The 15,137-nt window shown below is 39.6% G+C and overlaps 1 pseudogene; it reads right to left on the minus strand.

Annotated features, from left to right (window-relative positions):
- Positions 1-3,361: 3,361 nt before the first annotated feature.
- On the minus strand, positions 3,362-5,320 carry LOC126602944 (50S ribosomal protein L4, chloroplastic-like; annotated as a pseudogene).
- Positions 5,321-15,137: the final 9,817 nt, after the last annotated feature.

Raw genomic sequence — 15,137 nt, forward strand, 5'->3', positions numbered from 1 at the left:
ATGGTGGCACTGGCATGCCTCATTTATTATTAAGAGTAAATACATTTTACCACCTCAGGTTTGAGATTTACTTCAACTTCATACAGTATTTTCAAAAAAAATTCATTTTCATACCTCACGTACTATTTTATATATAATGCATCCGTTACATTTTCCATCTATTGGTCCGTTAAGAGCTAACGTAGCTGCCACATTTGTGCCACATGGTAAAAAAATAATTTTGTATACATTAAAAATATTATAATATTGACCCTATTAAAAAATAAACAAATTATAAAAAAGGTGAAACTCAAAAACTCGTCTCCCCCCCCCCCAACCCATTCTTCCTCCCCACTCTCTTCTCTCTACCTAGAAACCTACTCCTCCCTCTTCCCTGACCCACCTTCTCCACCTTCTCCTTCTCCCTAAAACCCAGCTCGTTGAACAACTCGTCCCGTGGAAACTTCACGAGGCTCGAACCCTAACCATATTCGCAGATTCGTGGATTACGACACCATGACTCTGACGATGAACACAGTCGCCGAGAAGGTGAAGAACGAAGGTGAGAAAGGAGAGATTGATGCAAGCCATGGCGACCCGTTCCACTCGAAAACCGTCAAAGTGGTGGATGTGGTTCAGAGAACTCGAAGGGAAATTGGACCTCGGAGAACCAGCTGGACAGCGGCGGCAGCGGGCTTATGTCACATCCCGACCCGGGTCCACCACATCCCAGGCCCGTTCCACCACCGTAGCACGATATTGTCCGCTTTGTGCTTACCATTCCCTCACGGTTTTGTTTTTGGGAACTCACAAACAACTTCCTAATGGGTCACCCATCCTGGAAGTGCTCTGGCCTCCTTCTCCCTTAACTTCGGAGTTCCTACGAAACCCGAAGCCAGTGAGCTCCCGAAAGGCCTCGTGTTAGGTAGAGATGAGAATATACATTTAAGATTTAGGCAACGTATATCTTGTAGTTCTGTAAATTGGAACATGGATACACAACGAGAGTTTCACAAGTGAGGTGACTGCTAAATATTGGGATCGAGTGAGTTGATCTGTTAACTGACACAACTAATGGTGGTGCTTTCTTGTAAGCCATTTGGTGTCAACGGCAACATCTATCTTGTGGTTCTGTATTTTGAAGATGGGCTATGGACAAGTGTTTTCCTCTACATGATCTTGTGTGATGTTATCAATTTCCACATAATTAGATATTCTTTGTTTTGGTTATAGAAAGGGTGAAACCTTTTGTTTTGCTCCTTCTAGTTTCTATATCTAGCAATCTGCTATGACTTGCGTCATATTATTGTAGTGAATATTGGATTTTGTGAGTTCTGTACTTTCTGCTAGGATACCATTTTACTCGCTTGTTTTTCTTCTTAAGCAAAAAGTAGCTCTAATGATACAAGCTTACTGTACATATTACACGTATTGACAACTGCTATACTTGATTTTTGTAAGGCGAATAAGTTGGTTTAGTATCTAGGATGTTGACTCGAATCCATCTGCCTGGTATAGAATTTGTTTAGCACGAAGTTACTGTTTGTTTCAGTGTTGACAAGTTTTATTGTTTCTGTTTTAGAGTAATTGAGTCTGTTATATTAGGCTTGGCCTTTTTTCCTTTTGAATTGGGACTTTCTTATCGAACAGGATGTTGGTCTCAATTTCTTTTTTCCCGTGGCTGTTCATTATTTGCAGGTACAAAGTTCTTTGTTGTCTCTGAGCCTGGGACACAACACATGGAAGGTCTCTTGAAGCATATCTATGAGTTGTACACAGATTACATCTTGAAGAATCCCTTCTACGAGATGGAGATGCCTATACGATGCGAGCTCTTTGATATCAACTTAACACAGGCAGTACAGAAGGATCGTGTTGCATTGTTAGCCCAATAATTTGCCTTTGAATTTCTTCTTGTGTGGCTGTTGGCCTGATGATCTGCCTGAGAACTTGTATGGTATCTGTAGTTTACAATCAATGTGTTTTGTACAGTTTGAGCTCACCTCGACTATGGTGTGCGTAATCAAGAATCGACTAACTCAACTTTCAATCCCAAATGTCTGTGTATTCATTTCCAGTTAAAGAATACAAGGGTTGTTATATGTTTCTGCGTTGTCGTTAAATTAGGATTTTGATGATGCATTCAGGTGGGCTGTGTAAGAACTACATCACAGATCATTGATATGCCAATAAATCACCAATACTCCAACAATCAAATTGAATGAAAAAACTATAAACTCGAATATAAAGCCAGTGGAAAACATACCTGCAGAACTTGAACTTGAAGTAGCCATAGCAGCTTCATAACCAAGCAAATGGTATCAGAGCCAATCCCTGGCCGGAAGTGTGCCGACGACGACGTCAGGCCCCCTAAGATGGGTGGATTGTAACATCCCACATCGCCCATGGGAGTGATCCTTCAATGTATATTCCCATCCCTACCTAGCATAAGGCCTTTTGGGAGCTCATTGGCTTCGGGTTCCGTAGGAACTCTGAAGTTAATCGAGAAGAAGGCCAGAGCACTGCCAAGATGGATGACCCTCTGGGAAGTTGCTCGTGAGTTCCCAAAAACAAAACCGTGAGGGAATGGTAAGCCCAAAACGGACAATATCGTGCTACGGTGGTGGAACAGGCCCGGGATGTGGTGGAACCCGAGCCGGAATATGACAGCTTGGGATAGGCCTTCTAGGCCCAGGAGTTGTGACGGGAGGTGAGGTAGAGGGAGAAGAGGAAGAGGGTGATTGCCCATATCCCCTTTTCAATTTTGGGTGGGGGGTTTGCGGGGAAGGGGAAGGAAGATGGTGTTTTTTTTTTTTAATAATAGGGTAAATTATTCACAAATGTGGATCCCACATTTGCCACATCATCACTTAACGATTTACTTAACAGATTTTCTAACGGATGTATGAAATTGAAATTAAATGATAAGTAAATGTACGAAATTGAAATGTTTTAAAGATGTTGTAATGAATTGAAATCGACCCCAAACCTAAGGGGTAAAATGTAATTTACCCTATTATTAATGTGTAGGGCTTGTCGCTAGCTGGGGATGACGATGATCGAGGGCAATGGGATTCAACTAAAACCATCCTTAATGGTTGAGGAAAAAACTTAAAGGGTAAAGTACAAAAAACTACCTTAACTATTGGTGTCACGACACTTTCATACCTCATCTTTTAAAATTGACAATATCATACCTCATCTTATGAATTTGTGCCAATGTCAGACCTCTGTCAGTTTTTCTGTTACTTTTTCTATTAAATGTTGATGTGACCAGAAACGAGACCCATTTTTAATAAAAAAATAATTAAAAATTAAAAAATTAAAAATAAATTATTCTTTTATATAAAATTGTGGATCCACCTCTACAAATCTCCTCTCTCTTTCTCGCCTCTCTCCCTTCTCTCTCCCTGCAACCTGCATCCCTAAAATCCCAAAACCCAGAAACCATTCCCACCCTTCCCCCCAATCTTCCTCCACCACCCACCATCTCTTTCTCCTCTCGCTCTCTCAACTCTCTTTTCTCTCTCTCTGGGTAATATGCATCCTAAAATCCCAAAACCCACTACAAATCTCAAAATCCAAAATCTCATCAAACCTCTGTCACCAGAAACGTTGTCTTCTCCTTCGGGTCCAAACCCTACCTCTTCATTGCTGCTATAAACTGTCATCTTCGGCTTCTCAAGCTTCTCGAACTTGTTGCTGAAATCCTGCACCACGATCGCGTTCTCCGCAACACTTGCCACCGCCGTCGAAATCGCCAGCCACTTCTCCTTCCAATTGATCTTGATGCTCCAATCCTTGGGCTTGGGTCCGAACACGACCCCTCCGCACGGGTGAGGGTGGATGTTGTGATGTTGCGCTTGTTCTGGAGGTCGACGATGATGGCGCGGTGGACGATGGTGCGCGTAGTGTTTGGGAGTACGGACTTGAGGTCGAGAAAAGTTTCCCCAACTTTGTCGCCGGTGAAGAAGAGGATTGTGAGGGTGGCAAGCTCAGCGGAGAGGAAGAGGGGTTTATAGGTTTTGAGAGAATTTTTTGGTGCGAGGGCAGAACGGGGTTTGTGGGAGGAGAAGATGAGAGATGGAGTGCCTCTGATTTGGGGCAGGGATTAGAGAGAAAGGGTAGGTGGTGGAGGAAGGTTGGGGGGACGGATGGGAAGGGTTTTTAGGGATGCAGGTTGCAAGGAGAGAGAAGAGAGACAGGAGAGAGAGAGAAGAGAGGAGATTTGTAGAGGTGGATCCCACAATTTTATATAAAAAAATAATTATTTTTTAATTTTTTTAATTTTTAATTATTTTTTAATTAGTGAGTTGGAGCCACGTCAGCACTTAACAGATAAATTAACAGAAAAACTGACGGAGGTCTGACATTGTCATAAATTCGTAAGATGAGGTATGACATTGTCATTTTAAAAAGATGAGGTATGATAATGTCGTTCGACCCATAGTTAAGGTAGTTTTTTGTACTTTACCCAAACTTAAAATTTAGTCTCATTATATGTATAAAGTTAATTCAAGGTTCTAAAAGACATTAGGTGTTAATTGAGCGGTGGGGTGGGACCTAACACTTAGGCGATTAGGCGGGATCTAGACGGGGGCCTAAGGCCATCTCCAACTAAGGGCTATCCAGAGGGCTCGTTTTAGCAATCTGGCCCTCCAAGATATTAATATTTTAATAAACAGTACAGGGTCATATTTGCCTCCATCTCCAACCGAGGGCCAAAGGGTCATAGGGCCAAACATAATTTATTATTTAAATTTAAAAACTACAACAACTTAAATTTAAAAACAACAACTTAAACTTAAAAACTACAACTTATATTTAAAAACTACAACTTAAATTTAAAAACGACAAATTAAATTTAAAAACTACAAATTAAATTTAAAACAACAAATTAAATTTAAAAAGTACAACTAAAATTTAATATCCATATTCAACATCATCTTCATCATCCGCCATTGTAGGAGTATAGTCAAAGGTAAACAACTGCCGCCGAGTCATAATTTCTTTTTTTTTTCCTATCAAAATAGGCCTTACTCATTGGAGTGTAATTCAAAGTGTTCCTTTCCATATTCTTATCATCCATCTCTTCTTGTATTTGTTTGGCCCGTTCTTCATGCCTACACTTCCTTTCTTCTGCCTCAAGGGCATTTTGCTCCACCATTAATCGCAATGAGGCCGCCACTTCATGTTGAGCGGCGTAATCATCATTTGCCTTACCCTTTTCCTTCAATCTTCGCGCCTTGTTTCATCCCATTGCCCTAGGTATGGAACCTTCACCTGAAGACGGATTTTCTACCCTTGTTTGTTGAATGGTAGGAGATTCATCTTCATCCATATCTGCAGCTAAGGATGCAGTTCCGAACACCGGCGTAGGAGCTCTATGTTAAGGTGGATCTTCAAATAACACCCACCCTTTACAAATTTTCCAACAACTGTGAAACTGAAAGGGTTTCGAGCTGCTCTCCATATACAATTCCTCCGCTTGGCGTACCTAGAAAATATAATTACAAAAATTAAAGGAAATTAATTTATAAAATTAAATGTAATATAATTAAATATTTAAAATAAATTGTGAAAACACTTACTTCGTCGTAGTAATTAGCGTGCTTTCATGTCTACTTGCAGCTGCTAACAATGCTTGATGCCATTTGTTCAAACTTGGCTGAAAATGTTTCTTCCATCTTAAAGAACAACTCTCATGGTTTCGGATATTCAGTGGAGTGGTGCCTTCATAGAACTCTAAGTATTTTTTGCACACACGAGTCCAAACACCTTCATTTGTTTGACAACTCCCCCTCACACTATCTTCCGACACCCATCTATAAGCCTTGTAAAGAGCTTCATCTTCTTTTCGAGTCCAAGCCCTACCTTTCATTGCAGACGAGGCCATTTGAAAATTATTGAAAAAAAAATTAAAGGATAGATTTTTGAAAGAGGAAAGAAAATATGAGAATTGAAATGGTGTAGGAATGGTGAAAATTTTGTGAGGAATGGTGAATGAATGGTTTAGGTATTTATAGGAAAAAAAATTGAATTTTTAAGAATTTAAAAAATAAAAAATAAAAAATTGGCCCAAAAAACAAAAACAAAAAAAAATTGAATCCAACGGTAATTGGCGTCAGCTAGCCGTTGGATTCAAATTTTTGTTTAAGCATACCTGTCAGACATAACCGACAGCAACAAAATCAAGGCTAAAAGTCTTTTCAATACAAGTAATGTGGAAGAAGACGGGGTGTCGGTTCAGGGAAGAAAACGGGGGTGTTGGTTCGAGGAAGATGGCTGCTGGGAAATAAAGGGCCAGTTTTGGAGACGAAGACGAGAGTGTGGGACATTTTATTATTTATTTTTTGTCCACCTGGCTTAAATTTTGTGGGGCCTATTACAGCCACATAGGCATATAATGGATAAATTGACGGAAAATATAACAGTTGTATAAAATTGAAATAAAATGAAAGTAAATGTATGAAATGAAAATGTTTTAAAGATGTTGTAAGGAATTGAAATTGATCACAAACCTAGGGGGTTAAAATGTCATTTACCTTAAAACTAAATATCTATCAATAATACGTATATGTGCGTTTATTGAAACTATAGCATAAACATGCGCAATGACTATGGACGAGACACAAACGATGGAGCATGGGGTCGGACCAAAAGAGAAAATGATAAAAGAAACGATGCAAATGGGGCAAGCCAGCAAAGCAAATGGTTGAGAATCAGAAAGAAGTCATTTCCTTAACAGTTAACACATACAACGACATATTCTCAAAGCAATGCGTACGTGCGTGTATGTTAATTAATTAATTGATGTATCAAAAGTTGAGGGAGGGAGTAGTTCCTTCTTTTTTGTTTTTGACCATCAATTGATAGTTCGATTTGATTTCTCAGTCATATATATGCATACATAAAGTTTTATGATCCACTGCTTACTAGTTGCTACTCATTTTGATCATATATTCCATGATCCTTCGTCAATTCTAAACAAATAAACAGGATACAGACGGTGACGGAGGCAAAATTTGAATTTACATGGATCATAATAAAGAAGTAAATGTGGTAACTTATGAGTCCATATTATACCATATATTTTATCGTATTCTTAAGCATAAAGTAATTAAATTGAATTTTGGAGTGATTCTAATTGAAAGATGTTCATGAGTCTTTCAAGATGATTGTATTAGAATTACATATTTTTCTACCAAGCCGTTTGACCGTGGTGATGAAATAAAGGCACAGCGCATAACTTTTCCAAATTGACGCTTTTGCATGCTTTGAGTATTTTGAAGGTCATGATGGAATATTTTGAGGAATATTACTTCTGAGGTTTTTTTTAGGACTTCTTCAGCTTTCAAAAGAACCCTTTTGGGACCAAATCGGAGTTTATTTGCTAGTTTATTTTTTCTAGTTTTTAGAAGATTTTTTTAGTAAGAATGTTATTTTGTATTAGTATAAACAAGACTATTTAGTCATTAGGGTTCTCTAGGCACTACATTGGAGAATTCATCTTGGAGAGCTTTTGACGATTGAAGTTTATTTTTAAGGTGTTTTCTATCCATGTTCTTAGTAATATTTGGTTTTATGATTGTTCGTAACTAATCTCCTTTGCTAGGGTGAGGCCATGAGGCTTAGCAAGAATATATTTATTTTCAATTTGTTTATGATATTATGCATGCATGTTTTGAATTATTAATCACTGTATTTAAACTATCTAAGTGTCTTAGTGATTCACAACTAAGATGTTTAGAAAAGTAATTTGATGCAATTTTGGTCGGAAGGTTCCTTGAAATTTTGTGATGGCTTCTTGTGGTTAATAAATTGTAATTTCACTTAGGATGAACACAACATCTTAAGGGTTGCATGGTTTTTCAAAGGATTTTCATAAAATTTAATGAGTCTTTCATGTTCATATTTGATCCGAACATCCAGACGGGTTGCATGTTAGATATACGTTCTATGTTGGAGGTTCCAAGTAGGACATACTTTAGGAAAACCTAACCTTCAAAATATGTATGGGTAATTCATAAGTAATTGAAAGAATTACGTAGGATTGTTAAGGTGACAGCAAAACACGAGTGCTTTTACAAATTGATTTTTAAAAGCTATTTTATTTTGTTTTCCTTACTTTGTTGATTTCTTTAATATTTTTAATTAAATTCGTTTTTCTTATTTTAGGTCTTAAAATCAACTTTTTCCAAAACTTTGTTTCAAGTAATTAATTAGGGTTTGATTTTATATAAATTATTTTAATAATCTTTGTGGAAAACGACCTTACTTGAGCCGTTTGTACTACACTTACCTTGTTCTCTTGAAAGTATTTTTAAGTATTTTTATCCCTACTTTTGCAACTGATAAAAATCCTATCAATAATTGTTTGGGCCCAAAATAATATTTTGGGCCGAGCTAAGAGTCATTCTCAGCCCAGTAACTTTCATCTAGAATTTTGTCATAAGCTGTTTAGTCAAGGTCGGCCGAATTCTATTGCTCGAAGGATTGGTTTAGATAAAGGAGAGGTAGTCGAACCCTAGTACAACAATGAGTCTTAAAGCTGAAGGTGCTTAGAATTAGAAATGAATATGGTTTGTTAAAGAGCGTGGTTCAAAGTCCTATAGGAGTTAGGATTGGTCGAAACCTAATCAGATTGGGATGAGAAGTTCTAATCCGAGTATATATCTAGTTCGGCAATGAGGGGGGTTCACTACTATAAATAGAGAAATGAGTGCATCATTCAAGGCCCCTTCAAATCAACACACAAATTGCCATGTGCAAAGCTTCTCAACAACCTTTGAGATTTCATCATCTTCCTCTTTCTTCCCGCGAACACATCTTCAGTTTAGATAAACAACACTATGAAGGCAACCGATAACATCTTCAGTTTGGATAGACAGCACTAGAGCCGTAGAATCAGCCGACCGAATAGCACCTTCAATTTGGATAGACAGCACTGCTTCAACACCTTCAGTTTGGATAGACAGCACTGCTTCAAGGCCGACTGGTTATTTATCCAAGTCTCGATCGACAAGGATTTTCGAGTCCTTGTTGGTATACGTCATCTCATTAGCCTTCTTGGCAAAGTGAGACGTTACAGATTACTAGGCTCGACACATTGAACATTGAGTTTTGCTTTATGATTGGATATTCATAGGTATATTTTAGAGTTCGGCACTCCGACGGCCAAACCACATTTGCCATCAAGACATTTATCTCTTTCGAGTATTTGTGTCCATATAGTCTGATACCGGTTCGGCGTACTTATACTCTCACAAATATAATTACCGAGACCGAGACCAGTGCCGACGATTTGTGAACTTCGTAGAACTAGCAGCCTTGTCTTCAGGCTCTAAAACCTAAAGGCTGAGACATGTTCCTTCCTCAGCCGCAATTCGCAAGATAAACAAGTCAGCAGCGTGCCTAACACACATCAAAATATTTTACTCCCCGGCCAAGCTCAGCTGATGAGTTGGCACACCCCGCACACAACCGAATGATGTAGTTAGCTTATTAGTTACTCCGCCTGCACGCCACGTAGGTTTGGTAGTTTTTAGGGTCAACAGTAACATTTCATGGTTGGTTCTTATAATTTGAAGTCATCATTATACAACATCATCTCCAATATTAGAAAGCCAAAACCACATAACCACACTTTGGTGTCTCGGGTTTCACCAAAAGTAATTAGACTGGAAAGCCATTAAAACAAAAAAAATTCTAAAGGATAAATTACATTTTACCCCCTCAGGTTTGGGGTTGATTGCAACCTCATATAATATCTTTAAAACATTTCAATTTCATACGTTTACTTATCATTTTATTGCAATTTCATACATCCGTTAGAAAATCCATTAAGTGATAACGTGGCAAATATGGGATCCACATTTGTGCTGATGTGGCTACCAAATTTGTCCCACGTGGCAAAAAAGTAATTTTTTATGCATTTAAAAGATAATAATTTACCCTATTTAAATTTTAAAAAATAAAAATAAAAAATAAAAAATAAGCCATAAAACCCATCATCCCCGACACCTTCTCCTTCTCCTCCACTCTCTTCACCTCTCCCCAAAGACCCACTCTTCCCTTTTCACCTTCCCAACCCACCTTTTCCTTCTCCTTCACTCTCTTCACCTCCCCTCCCATCATCATTGTCATCCTCACAGCCACACTCATGGCCTCAATCTGCCTCTGTCTCATCCTCCGCCACCTCAATCGCCGATGCATCCATTGCCTTGCGCTCTCCCCCGTCGTCTCATCCTCCGATTCTCGTCAAATATCCACTCGTCGAGTCAATCCAGTGACCTTGCCCACCCTTCCTCTCTTCACCTTCTCCTCTGTCTGCTTGTCGAAATTTGAGCTCAACGACAAGCTTCGTTTTCTCCCGCTCTGTTGCCAAGCCTTCCACGTCGTCTGCATCGACACGTGGCTCCAATCGCAGCAGACTTGCCCACTCTATTGCTCCTCGATCGCCACTTCCGACACCGAGCTCATTCATGACAAACCTCCATTATTTCAATTTTTTTTTTTTAGGATTATGGCTAGGTGCAGGTTGATCTGGAGAGAGATAGAAGGGAGGGGAATTGAAGAAAATGGAGGAAAGGGAGAAGGTGGGTCGGGGAAGATAGGTTTTAGGGTTTTTTTTAATAGGGTAAATTATTTAAATGCATTAAAAAAATTATTTTTTTTGTCACGTGGCACAAATTTGGCAATCACGTCAACACAAATGTGGATTCCATATTTGCCACATCATCACTTAATGGTTTACTTAACAGATTTTCTAACGGATGTATGAAATTGAAATAAAATGATAAGTAAATATATGAAATTGAAATATTTTAAAGATATTGTATAAGATTGCAATCGATTCCAAACATGAAGGGATAAAATGCAATTTACCCAATAAACCTTACCAAGTTTGATACATAAAGAAACATGGGCAATTTTGTCATAATACAACATTTTATAATTTGTTTTCTTTATTTAAAAAAGGGCAAAAAATATAGACAGGTAAAACAGTGGAGACGTGCAAACCAGCCTGAACCCCACTCCTCCTCGATAATGGCAGTCAAGTTGTCAACCAACACTAACTCCTCTATCTTAGGATGAGATATTAAGGTCATCTCTAACCGAAGGGTCCAAAGGGCCAGAGGGCTGAAAATAGCCTTAAAACCGTCTCTAACCGAGGGCTAGGCCAAAGGGCTCTGGAATCTAGGAGGGCCCCACGGAATTTCAAAGGGCCAAATGGCTGGCTGCTTTCGGCCAGCCAGCCAGCCCCGGGCTGGCTATTTTTTTTTTTATGGTTTTCATTAAAAAAGGATTTTTTAATACTGTCGGTTATAAGAAGGATTTTTTAATACTGTCGGTTATAACCGACAGTAATAGTTATTTAAAGGCAAATTTATTTTTTTAATTACTATTAGTATCGGTTATAACCGACACTAATAATTTGAAATTTTTTCAATATAACGGCTAGTAGCCGTTGTATTAACTTTTTTTTTTTGTTTTTTTATATGAATTTAAACTTCTTCTTTTTTTTCCCTTTTTTGTCCTTTTCATATGAATCAAATTTGATTTCATATTTTTTTTCAATTCTATTTTACAAAATTTGTTTCATATTTTTTTCAATTCCATTTTTTTCCTATAACTTCTATTTCACAAAATTTGTTTCAATTTTTTTTTAAATTCTATTTTTTTTCCTATAACTTCTATTTTACAAAATTTGATTCATATTTTTTTTTTTTTCATACAACTTCTATTTTACAAAATTTGTTTCATATTTTTTTAAATTCCATTTTTTTCCTATAACTTCTATTTCACAAAATTTGTTTCATATTTTTTTTCAATTCTATATTTTTCCTATAACTTCCTAGGCCATTTATACAACATTAAATTAAATTAAGTAACATGAAACAACATTAAACAATATGAAACAACATTAAATAACATTAACCAACTGTTTGGGCCCAAAATATTAGTTTGGGCCAAGTATAGAATCATTATCGGCCCGAAAGGCCTTGCGACATGGGTGCTATGGATTGTTCAGTACGTGGGCCTCCAAACCTAGGACGGCTAGGTCATGACGCAAGACAAGTCGAGTCTTGGTGCAATAAGGAGTCTCGGCATGACCAATAAACCGGAGGTGAATTCGGTTCAATAAAGGACTAGGTTCACAATCATAGTGAAAATAGGATTGGTCGAGTTAGTGTTTGATCTGGAGAAGAAGTCCTAGTCCAAATAGGGTTTTAACTCGACCTTGAGGGTATCCGTTGCTATAAATAGAAGAGGCTGTACATAATGAAAGCTCTCCATTCAAGACACAAAACTGCCCTGCGCAAACCCTCTCAACAACTTTGAGATTTTTTATTCTCTTTTCGCTGACACATCATTCGTTGGCATCAACAGCACTGTGAAAGCAACCGGTGATATCTTAAGTCGGCATAGATAGCTCTGTCACCGTAGAATCAGCCGGTCTCGCAGCATCTTCCGCTGGCATCAACAGCACTACGGCGAGGACAGTTGATTACCTATCCAAGTCTCGGTAGAGAAGGATTTCTGAATCCTTACTGGTCGAGGTCATCTCATCAGCCTTCTCAGCGAAGTGAGGTGTTACGAGTTACTACATTCGGCACATTGGAAGCCGAATTGGATATTGAACTTCGTAAGAATAGCAGCCTTGTCTTCAGGTTTGAGAACCCAAGAGGCCAAGACGTGTTCCTTCCTCGGTCGCAATCGCAAGAAGCAGAAGTCAGCCGCGCACCCAACGCAACATCAACAAATTTTACTCCTCGACCGAGCTCGGCCGACGAGTTGGCACACCCCGCATTCACCGAATGACGTAGTTAGCTTATAGATTACTCGGCCTGCGCGCCACGTAGGCTTGGTAGTTTTTAGGGTCAACATTTTGGCACGCCCAGTGGGACCCAGTGCTAAACTACGAAGTTCATGCCAATTGAAACACAATCGGTAAAAAAGAAAACAGTTATGGGAATATCAACAGTCGATTTACCAACTCAGAACATAAGACACAGTGTGCCACAGACGCAGAATCCCATCAGCGTCGTAACACATGAGTCCACGAGCGCAACTCACCGAGAAAGGGAAGTTAATCTCGGCGGTCAGTTTCACAGCCTCGAAATCCCCGACAGGAACACCTGCGTCCTCAATGAAGGGATAATAGAGGATTGTGACGAAGACGGTGGTGAAGGATATGATCCACCAACAAGGTCGTTTCTTCGAAAACATCTTGACGAGCAATCTCGGACGGTTGAACAGACGTTTAGTCGAGGAATCGATAAACTTCATGACGTGATACGCAATACCAGTGAGGCACAAACCAGATTACTTGAAATACTGGTTAGTAAAGTCAGCGACGGTAGAACTTTCGATCTTGCCCAGCATTTGCCACCAAGGAATAATATATTACCAAGTGCACCGGCCGAGCCAATCCCTGCTCGGCTCAAACCAATTAACTTGGAGAGAGAAGGAGGATCGAATAGTAGGTCAGATGGATCCGACCAGAGAGTGGAAGCAACACCCGTCGATATGACCGAGGTCCAACGGATGATCGATTCGACCATGAAGAAAGGGTCGAAGTTCCCTAAGTTTATACACCCGTATCCAGCTTATGTGGAACAGTTCGAATACCCTACAGGTTTCAAAATCCTGGATTTTAGCCTTTTTACCAGAGAGTCATCTTTATCCTCGTTAGAACATGTAGCTCGTTTCACCGCGCAATGCGGAGATGTCAATAGTGACTTTCACAAGCTGCGACTTTTCAATTTCTCGCTGACCGGTTCAGCGTTCGCTTGGTATATCAACCTCCCACCGAATTCCGTCCAGAGCTGAGAGGAGTTGGTCGAGAAATTTCATGAGCAGTTTTATCGGCCGGGGATGGAAATGTCAGTATCCTCGCTGGCAAGGATGGCTCAGGCATCCGACGAGTCACCAATGGATTATCTTACCAGATTTAAATCAGCCAGGAATTGGTGCCAAGTACCTATCCCCGAAGTCGAATTCGTCAGACTTGCTCTGAACGGTCTTGACGTCGAATACAAAAAGAAATTCTTGGGGGCAAACTTTCGGGATATGTATGAATTAGCCCAACATGTCGAGCAGTATGATTATTTGCTCCGCGAGGAAAAGATTTCGAAAGCTCCATCTCGAAGGACGATTGACAAGAATCCTGCTATCAATTATGCATCGACCGAGGATGAATGCGTTAGCGTGGATGCAGCTGAGATAGTGATAGATAAGCCATATGTTTGCAAGGCACTGACTCAAGTTGACTCTAAGGAAGTCAAAACCCGCTCGGCCACTGAAGGAACACTGAAACCGTCAAAAGTTTATACTTTTGATATTACAAAAACCGATGCAATTTTTTATCAACTGTTATCAGCGAGGATCATCAAACTTCGGCCTGGGCACAACATTCCCAAGGCCGAAGAGCTTAAAGGAAAGATATATTGCAAATACCATAATTCAAGCAAACATACGACAAAAAATTACGTCGTGTTTCGAGACAACGTCCAAAGCTGGATTGATAATGGCAAACTGAGATTTCCAGAGAAGAAGATGAGCGTTGATACTGACCCATTCCCCACGGCAACAGTAAATATGGTCGATGCGTGCCTACCTAAGGACAAAAGGAAAAGGAAGGCCGAAGCTGTTGCGACGCAACGCTTTCAGAATCAGAACTTTAGGCCACGTTTCATGGCCGATTTTGGTTCAAACGAACCACCTACAGCTTTAACAGGACCCGCTATTGTCAAGCCTATGATAGATTATAGCACTGATGAAGACAGTGGGACGGTGGTTTTATGCAGTAAATGTAGAGCAAATGTCAACATTGAGCCAGAGGGAAAGTCATCTCCGCTTATAATGGAACAACCTACAGCCGCAACCCAGCAAAAGGTGACCAACGTAGGCCAACATCAAGGGGTTTTTGATAGGCTCGGTCCTAAAGTGAGGATGGAAAAGACACCTTCAGTCAGACGGCGCCTCGATTTTGATGCTTCATTTTATGACGAGAACTACTATATAAGTAACTCTAGCAGCTCGGAATCATCGCGGAGCCAAAAAACTTTCAAACCTCTCAAACCTAGAAACCAACGTTGGTATACATATCACTCTTCGAAAGGCGTCTACACCGCACTGTCCAAATCCCAGAA

Source organism: Malus sylvestris, chromosome 15 (genome assembly GCF_916048215.2).
Source record: "Malus sylvestris chromosome 15, drMalSylv7.2, whole genome shotgun sequence".
Lineage (NCBI taxonomy): Eukaryota > Viridiplantae > Streptophyta > Magnoliopsida > Rosales > Rosaceae > Malus > Malus sylvestris.